We start from the raw sequence: 9,840 nt of genomic DNA, 5'->3' as shown, positions 1-9,840 counted from the left end.
GGACCCTTCTCATAAGAGTTTATTACGGAAAGAAATAGATCACCGCCTCTGGCTAGGAGCCCTAGAGCCAGTACCTCAGCACCTATGAGGCTAAGGTTTTAATCTCGTTATTTCCAGATACCCAAGAAGAAGGGAGGTTGGAGACCCATACTGGAACTTAGAGCACTGAACAAATTTTGTCAAAGCTTAAAAATACAGGATGGTCACACTAGCAGCGATTATTCCATCTTTGGAATAGGGAGATTGGTTTTTGGTCCTCGACCTGCAGGATGCCTATTTCCACATATTGATACTACCTTCCCCCAGATGGTTCCTGAGAGTTACCCTGGGCCAGGACAATTACCAATACAGAGTGCTCCCCTTGGCCTCTCATCAGCTCCGAGAGAATTCCTCTCCATAGTGGCAGTGCACCTACATTCCCAGGAGACTATGATCTATCCCTACCTGGATGATTGTCTCATCAGAGCCCGCTCCTTCAATACCCTCTGGGTCACTCATAGATTCATAGACTCTAGGACTGGAAGGGACCTCGAGAGGTCATCGAGTCCAGTCCCCTGCCCGCATGGCAGGACCAAATACTCTCTAGACCATCCCTGATAGACATTTATCTAACCTACTCTTAAATATCTCCAGAGATGGAGATTCCACAACCTCCCTAGGCAATTTATTCCAGTGTTTAACCACCTTGACAGTTAGGAACTTTTTCCTAATGTCCAACCTAGACCTCCCTGGCTGCAGTTTAAGCCCATTGCTTTTTGTTCTATCCTTAGAGGCTAAGGTGAACAAGTTTTCTCCCTCCTCCTTATGACACCCTTTTAGATACCTGAAAACTGCTATCATGTCCCCTCTCAGTCTTCTCTTTTCCAAACTAAACAAACCCAATTCTTTCAGCCTTCCTTCATAGGTCATGTTCTCAAGATCTTTAATCATTCTTGTTGCTCTTCTCTGGACCCTCTCCAATTTCTCCACATCTTTCTTGAAATGTGGTGCCCAGAACTGGACACAATACTCCAGCTGAGGCCTAACCAGAGCAGAGTAGAGCGGAAGAATGACTTCTCGTGTCTTGCTCACAACACACCTGTTAATACATCCCAGAATCATGTTTGCTTTTTTTGCAACAGCATCACACTGTTGACTCCTATTTAGCTTGTGGTCCACTATAACCCCTAGATCCCTTTCTGCCGTACTCCTTCCTAGACAGTCTCTTCCCATTCTGTATGTGTGAAACTGATTTTTTCTTCCTAAGTGGAGCACTTTGCATTTGTCTTTGTTAAACTTCATCCTGTTTAACTCAGACCATTTCTCCAATTTGTCCAGATCATTTTGAATTATGACCCTGTCCTCCAAAGCAGTTGCAATCCCTCCCAGTTTGGTATCATCTGCAAATTTAATAAGCGTACTTTCTATGCCAATATCTAAGTCGTTAATGAAGATATTGAACAGAGCCGGTCCCAAAACAGACCCCTGCGGAACCCCACTCGTTATGCCTTTCCAGCAGGATTGGGAACCATTAATAACAACTCTCTGAGTACGGTTATCCAGCCAGTTATGCACCCACCTTATAGTAGCTTCATCTAAATTGTATTTGCCTAGTTTATCGATTGCTGTAGACTTGTTCACAGAGCGGGGCCTGCAGAGCAACGTCCAAAAATCAACATTCACCCCTATACAGCACCTAGAGCTCATAGAAGCCGATCTCAACTCATTACGGGTGAGTGCTCCTGCTACAGCACAGGTTCCACACCTTGGCCACAGTCAGAGAGGCAGTACAAACCTGCCCTCATATCAGGCAGACACTGCCTCCAACTTCTGGGACTGCAGGCACATCCATGATATCTCATCCCAGACTTCACATGAGGTGCCTCAAGATGTGGTTAAGCTCAGTCTACAGGCTGAACAAAGAGACTAGACAAACCTCTATCACTGCCCACCAAAGTCAAACACTCCCTGGACTGGTGGAAAGACCCAGCAAATGTCTGCACAGGGATCCCCGTCTTGCAAACTTCCCCATCGTTGCTTCTCACCACCAATACATCCCTCATAAGGTGGGGCACACATCTCAAAAATCTTATGACACAGGGCAACTGATCATCCACAGAGATATCTCTTCACATCAACCTCCTTGAACTCAGCGGTCAGGAATGCCTGCACCCACTTCCTTCCACTAATCAAAGGTACACACACACAAGGGTCTTAACAGACAACATAGCATGCATGTACTACATAAATCACCAGGGAGGCACCAGATTGCCCTCCCTTTTGTGCAGAAGTACTAAACCTATTGAACTGGTGCATTTCCCACAGCATCACAATATCAACAGCCTACCTTCTAGGAGTACAAAACACGATAGCAGACAGTCTCAGACGCAAGCTCCTACACAACCACGAATGGGAGATAAACTCAGCAGTACTACAAAACATATTTAGATGGTGGGGCGCACCAACTATAAACCTGTTTGCCACTTTCTGGAACAAGAAATGCCCATTCTACTGCTCCAGGATAGGATTAGGTCAACACTCCTTAGGGGATGCTCCCCTTCTTCTGTGGGAAAAGGACCTTCACTATGCCTTTACCCCATTCCCTCTACTATTGAAAGTCCTATTAAAAATAAAAAGTGAATGCACCTTCGTGGTTGAGAAAGACATGATACCCTTATCTGTCACAACTGGCACGTACCTGCCAATCTCTCTCCAACCCACTCCAGACCTCCTATCGCAGAACAAAGGACACACTCTCCATCCCAACCTGTGGATTATCCAGCTCAAAGCCTGGCTTCTTCATGGTTCCAGCAGATACTACTCTGAGCAGCACTACTCTGAGCAGTAATGTAGCTAGGGGGAAACCGGGGGGAGCGGACGTTCCCCCACTGAGCACAAGTGGCGCCTTGTCAATTTCCTGGCGCCTTTGTACTCACCCGGGGGAACGATTTAAAAAAAAAAAAAAAAGGCGCCACCCGCTGCGGTGCTTTTATTTTACTCACCCGGCGGCGCGCCGGGTCTTCGGCGGCACTTTGGCGGTGGGACGTTCCCTCGCTCCGGGTCTTCGGCAGCATTTCGGCGGCGGGACCTTCAGTGCCGCTGAAGACACCCTGAGCGAGTGAAGGGCCTGCTGCCGTCGAAGACCCGGAGCACCACCGGGTGAGTAAAAGCGCCACAGCGGGTGGTGCCTTTTTTTTTTTTTTTTTTTTTTTATTGCTCCCCCCGTTCCCTCCACCTGGCTACGCCACTGGCTCTGAGGAGGTACAGGAAGTGTTACTACACAGTAGAAAATGTGTCATTTACCTGCCCAAGTGGGCCAGGTTTCAGGTTTGGTATAATTCCCGACAAATTTCTCCAACATCTGCTGCTCTCCCAATGGTCTTGGATCATATACTGCCTCTCAAGAAATCAGGACTAGCTCCTAGCTCACTCAGAGTTCACCCAGCAGCCATAGCAGCCTTCCATCAAAAAATAGAGGGATATTCAGTGCTCTCACACCCAACCGCAAAACAGTTCCTCAGGGTATAGTAAACCTTTTCCCCCAACCCAGATATCCTACCCCAGCATGGGACCTAAACTTAGTACTAAAAAGCCTAACTAGGCCGCCTTTCAAACCCAGGGCTACTTGTTCGCTCACATACCTGTCGGTGATCATCTTGGCAAGAAGAACAGGGGAAATAATGGCACTGATGGTACAGGCCCCTCATACAATATTTTTTCAGGGCAAAGTTATTGTCAGACCGCACCCAAAGTTCATCCCCAAAATGACCTAATCTTTTCACATAAACCATCTGATTCACCTCCCAACCTTTTACTCTAAACTTCACCCTGATAGCAGGAAAGCTAAACTGCACATACTAGACATTCGGAGAGCCCTGGCCTTTTATTTGGACAGGACAAAGGCCTTTAGGAAATCTTCTAAACTTTTCCTTTCCATTGCAGAAAGGTCTAAAGGCACAGTGATATCATCTGACTCCCCAAATGGGTCTCAGCCGTGTTTGATACAGTTCATCAGGTTTGTAACATAGTACCTCCATCCGGAATCCAAACACATTCCACAAGGTCGGTTTTCTCCTTTGTCGCCTTCCTCAAGATTGTCTCTATATTGGAAATCTGCAGGTCAGCAATCTGGGTGTCTGCGCATACCTTCGCAGAACATTATGAGATTACCAGGGACTCTGCTTCCGATGCTATCTTTGGCTCTGCAGTATTGTCATCCATAACAGACTATACTCCGAAGCCCCAGCCTCCCATTAGGGTTACTGCTTGGGAGTCACCTACAGTGGAGCACCCATAGGGACACTATTCGAAGAAGAAGTTACTCATGCAGCAACGATGGTTCTTCAAAATGCATGTCCCAATGGGTGCTTCCCGACCCACCCTCCTCCCCTCTACTTTGGAGTTCTTGTCAAGGACTCTGTGGTAGAGAAGGAACTGTGGGGGGTTCACCCACACGTGCCGGTTAGCCTTGTGGCAGAGCACAATGGGGGGAACAGCGCATGTGCAGGCTGAACAGACACTGCTACCAAAGTTCTCCTATCAGAAGCGCAGGGATGCAAGCGCAACTACAGTGGGGTACCCGTAGCGGGACACATCTCAAAGAACCATCGTTTTTGCAAAAGGTGAGTAACTTCTTCTTAACATGTTTATGGTAGTACCTAAGGGCCAACCAAGAATGTGCCCCATTGTGGTAGCCCTTATATAAACAAAGTAGTAGATGAGTTTTAATCTAAATAGCCAAGACAGATGCAATGTGGGGCAAAGGTCTGAATACAAGCAGAGGGCGCAATGTGAGGGCAGTAAATGGCATATCTATGGTATGCAGTATCTGAATACAGTATTTATACAGTGAAATAAGCAATTGACGACTTTAAGGATATTTGTGGTTAAATTAATTTTGAATACTGTTGTTGCATGTGTTTAATTGCCCTTAGTTTTTGTTGAATATATCTGCCACATACTCTCCTCTCTAAAGGAACTGTTGTCACATCTTCTTAAAACCTACAGTAGTGTATGTTGGCTCTGTAGTGACCTTTATTATAGCAGTGCATTTGCATGATTGTCAAAAGGCTTGGCTGAGAGAGATCTCTTGTGAAGTCAGTACAGTGGATTATATTTTCAAATCTCTGCTTAGTAATATGCAGAAAGATGTTATCTTGACTTTTAAAATCTAATAATTTGCATCAATCAGTTGATGGTATTTTAAAAGGAAAAATAAATTGCATTATGTTTATGGACTGATCAGCCCACACCATTTTTAGTTGTAGAGAAATATCTGAAAAGGAGAGAAATATACCATTAATTTTGCATGCAAGTAAGGTACTACTTTGTCATTTTAGATAACATTGTAAGATGGTGGTCATGTAAATTGCAGTTAGAATAGAGTTCTATATTTAGTTTACAGTTCAAAATCAATTTGTTTGGAGAGTTCAGAATCAGATTTTCAGTGTAAGATTATTGATGGAAGAGGCAAAGGTATTTAATCAGCCTCACTTCATGTGTTTCATTTAAATCTGTTTAAGCTGTCATATGAAATTGATGGTGCTTGATACAGATTTCCAAGCTCACCTAGATGGATTACCGTGGTAAATATTTAATTGGAAGTGGAATGCACGTTGAAGACAGGTCATTTAGATCCAGAGTGTGTGAATGACAATTGTATTTGTACATTGTGATTCCTGAACATCTCTGTTGAGAAGAATAGTAGTGACTGTAAGAGCAAGATGAAGATTGGTGGCAGATGGTTGGTGATCTGAAGTATGGTACTTATTGCATTGTTTAGAGGTTCAGAAAGCATCTTTTAGTGAATTGTAACAATGTGGATTAACACTGGTAGTGGTTGTCATCTTTAGTGCACTGGTGAAGTTTTAAGGAAGAATATTAACATTTTTAATAAAAAGATGGTTGTGAAATCATCTGACATGTATCAGTAGTCTCAAAGTGAGAGTATTCAACTTCATTCTACTAAAACTACTCATACTCTGAGGTAAAATAGAAGCCCTTTTTCAAATAAGTTTTGGAGGAGACATAATATTGAGGACATAAAAACTTAAGCAAATGGAAAATTAGGACAACTTTTGTACTGTAAATTGGAAATATTAATGAATATCCTTTGTGACAGGGTCAGGCCAGAGGGATACAGGAGAGTGATAGAAGGTTGATATATTAGCCCCAGATTAAGCAGGTCCCTTTTCCCGGAGTAAGATAATAGGCTGTTCCAGAACAATCAGGAAGTTGCTGGAACCAATTATGGCAGGCAGGCTAATTAGGACACCTGGAGCCAATTAAGAAGCTACTAGAATCAATTAGGACAGGCAGGCTAATCAGGGCACCTGGTTTATAAAGGACCTCACTTCAGTTAGTGAAGCGTGTGCGAGGAGCTGGGAGCAAGAGGCGTGCAAGGAGCTGAGAGTGAGAAGGCGTACTGCTGGAGGACTGAGGTGTACAAGTGTCATCAGGCATCAGGAGGAAGGTCCTGCGGTGAGGAAACACTGTAGACAGCTGTGATCAATAGGGCCCTGGGCTGCAACCTGGAGTAGAGGGCGGGCCCAGGTTCCCCCCAATTCCCTATTGGGTACAAGAGGAGTTGACCTGGACTGTGGGTCCCACCAAAGGGGAAGGTCCCTGGCCTGTCCCCTGACCCACTAGGTGGATCAGCAGAGACTACAGGGATTGTTCTCCTCCCTTTCCCCATGCTGGCCAGTGATGAGGTTAGCTGAGTGAACGGCAGCTTTGAGCCACTAGCAATAGTGGCCAAACTGAGGGCTGCCATGAATCTCTGAGGCGAGCAAATCCTCCAATAAGCGCAGGACCCACCAAGGCAGAGGAGGAACTTTGTCACACCTTCTAACTATAGATTTATAACCTATTTAAATGATAGAGAGAGAGTATCAAAATACACAACTAATTATAGCATTTTGTAGTACTTCCTGCTGCTGAAAATATATTCAGTAACATGTTAATTTAAATACATAGTAAAATGTCTTCAGCAGGTCCAACAACAGTAGTTTTACTATTGACTTCAGTGGGGACAGGATTTGACCTCGGTATCTATAAGTTTGTATTTAGAACAAGACAGCATTTGTTCTCTTACAAACAAACAAACAAACATAAATAAAGCTTATAATTAGTTTTCTATTAACCATTCTTTTTAACATTAAACAGGATTCCTATTATGTAGGTATTTATGAACTGCTTTATGTAATTTAAATGGATTAATTTATAATTTTTTTTAATATGTTGTCAGTTACATGCCATCTCTGCCAATTTCGACTAACATTATGTCAGGCAGATCAATGAAAATAAAATTTGAAAAGGTAAATTAATAGTCTTTAAGGCCCAAATTGGCAAATCACATAAGTATGCATCTGAGGACATTCATATTCATATAGGCAGTGTGACAGACCCAGACCAGTGGGGTACAGGAGTCTGGTAGAGGGCAAATATATTGGTCACTGGATGAGTAGTTTTCTGTTTCCTGAGTGACCAGAGCAGGGGCTGCACTAGAGTAATCAGGAACCTGCTAGAACCAGTTAAGGCAGGCAGGCTAATTAGGACACCTGGAGCCAATTAAGAAGAAGCTTCTAGAATCAATTAAGGCAGGCTAATCAGGGCACCTGGGTTTTAAAAAGGAGCTCACTTCAGTTTGTGGTGGGGGGGTTGAGGAGCTGGGAGCAAGAGGCATAAGGAGCAGAGAGTGAGAGGGTGTGCTGCTGGAGGACTGAGGAGCACAAGCGTTATCAGACACCAGGAGGAAGGTCCTGTGGTGAGAATAAGGAAGGTGTTTGGAGGAGGCCATGGGGAAGTAGCCCAGGGAGTTGTAGCTGTCATGCAGCTGTTACAGGAGCCACTATAGACAGCTGCAGTCCACAGGGCCTTGGGCTGGAACCCGGAGTAGAGGGTGGGCCCGGGTTCCCCCCAAACCTCCCAATTGACCTGGACTGTGGGTTCTCCCAGAGGGGAAGGTCTCTAGACTGTTCCCCAACCCACATGGTGAATCTCTGAGGCAAGAAAATCCGCCAATAAGCGCAGGACCCACCAAGCTAGAGGAGGAACTTTGTCACAGCAGTTAAGCACATGCTTAAGTACCAGTAAATATAATGTGATGGATTCAGATCATTAATGAAGATGTTGAACAAAACCGGCCTCAGGACCGACCCCTGGGGTACTCCACTTGATACCGTCTGCCAGCTAGACATCAAGCCGTTGATCACTACCCGTTGAGCCCAACGATCTAGCTGGCTTTCTATCTACCTTATAGTCCATTCATCCAGTCCATACTTCTTTAACTTGCTGGCAAGAATACTGTGGGAGACCATATCAAAAGCTTTGCTAACGTCAAGGTATATTGTGTCCACCCTTTCCCCATATCCATAGAGCTAGTTATCTCATCATAGAGAGCAATCAGGTTGGTCAGGCATGACTTGTCCTTGGTAAATCCATGTTTACTGTTCCTGATCACCATCCTCTCCTCCAAGTGCTTCAAAATGGATTCCTTGAAGATCTGCTCCATGATTTTGCCGGAGACTGAGGTGAGGCTTACTGGTCTGTAGTTCCCCGGATTCTCCTTCTTCCCTTTTTTAAAAGATGGTCACTATATTTGCCTTTTTCCAATCGTCCGGGATGTCCCCTGATTGCCACAAGTTTTCAAATATAATAGCCAATGTCTCTGCAGTCACATCAGCCAACTCCCTCAGCACCCTTGGACAGCATTGCATCCGGCCTCATGGACTTGTGCATGTCCAGCTTTTCTAAATAGTCCTTAACCTGTTCTTTCACCACTGAGGGCTGCTCACCTCCTCCCCATACTGTGCTGCCCAGTGCAGCAGTCTGGGAGCTGACCTTGTCTGTGAAGAGCGAGGCAAAAAAAGCATTGAGTACTTCAACTTTTTCCACATCATCTGTCACTAGGTTGCCTCCCCCATTCAGTAAGGATCCCACACTTTCCCTGACCACCTTCTTGTTGCTAACATACCTGTAGAAACCCTTCTGGTTACCCTTCACATCCCTTGCTAGCTGCAACTCCAATTTTGCTTTGGTCTTCCTGATTACACTCCTGCATGCTCAAGCAATATTTTTATACTCCTCCCTAGTCATCTGTCCAAGTTTCCATTTCTTGTAAGCTTCCTTTTTGTGTTTAAGCTCAGCGAAGATTTCTCTGTTAAGCCAAGCTGGTCGCCTGCCATATTTGCTATTCTTTCTGCACATAGGGATGGTTTGTTCCTGCGCCCTCAATAAGGCTTCTTTAAAATACAGCCAGCTCTCCTGGACTCCTTTTCCCCCTCATATTAACCTCCCAAGGGATCCTGCCCATCAGTTCCCTGAGGGAGTCAAAGTCTGCTTTTCTGAAGTCCAGGGTCTGTATTCTGCTGCTCTCCTTTCTTCCTTTTGTCAGTATCCTGAACTCAACCATCTCATGGTCACTGCTGCCCAGGTTGCCACCCAGTTCTAGTTCCCCTTCCAATTCTTCCCTGTTTGTGTGCAGCAGCTCAAGAGGAGTATGGCCCCTAGTTGGTTCCTCCAGCACTTGCACTGGCAAGTTGTCCCCAACACTCTCCAAAAACTTCCTGGATTGTCTGTCTGTGCACTGCTGTATTGCTCTCCCAGCAGATGTCAGGGTGATTGAAGCCCCCCATGAAAATCAGGGCCTGTGATCTGGAAACTTCTGTTAGTTGTCCAAAGAAAGCCTTGTCTACCTCATGTAGGTACTGTGCCACAATATGAAAGTGTGTGTGTGTGTGTGTGTGTGTATATATAGGAACAAGCTGATTTCAATGATTGATTAAAAAAAAGAAATAGTGATTACTGAAACTATGGGGAAGAAAACTTTAAACCCACTTCTGATGTGAAATGTTTTCTACT

Source organism: Terrapene carolina, unplaced genomic scaffold, assembly GCF_002925995.2.
Source record: "Terrapene carolina triunguis isolate 2854851 unplaced genomic scaffold, T_m_triunguis-2.0 Scaffold96, whole genome shotgun sequence".
Lineage (NCBI taxonomy): Eukaryota > Metazoa > Chordata > Testudines > Emydidae > Terrapene > Terrapene triunguis.
The sequence above is the reverse complement of the archived record's forward strand: the minus strand, read 5'-3'. Positions refer to the sequence as shown.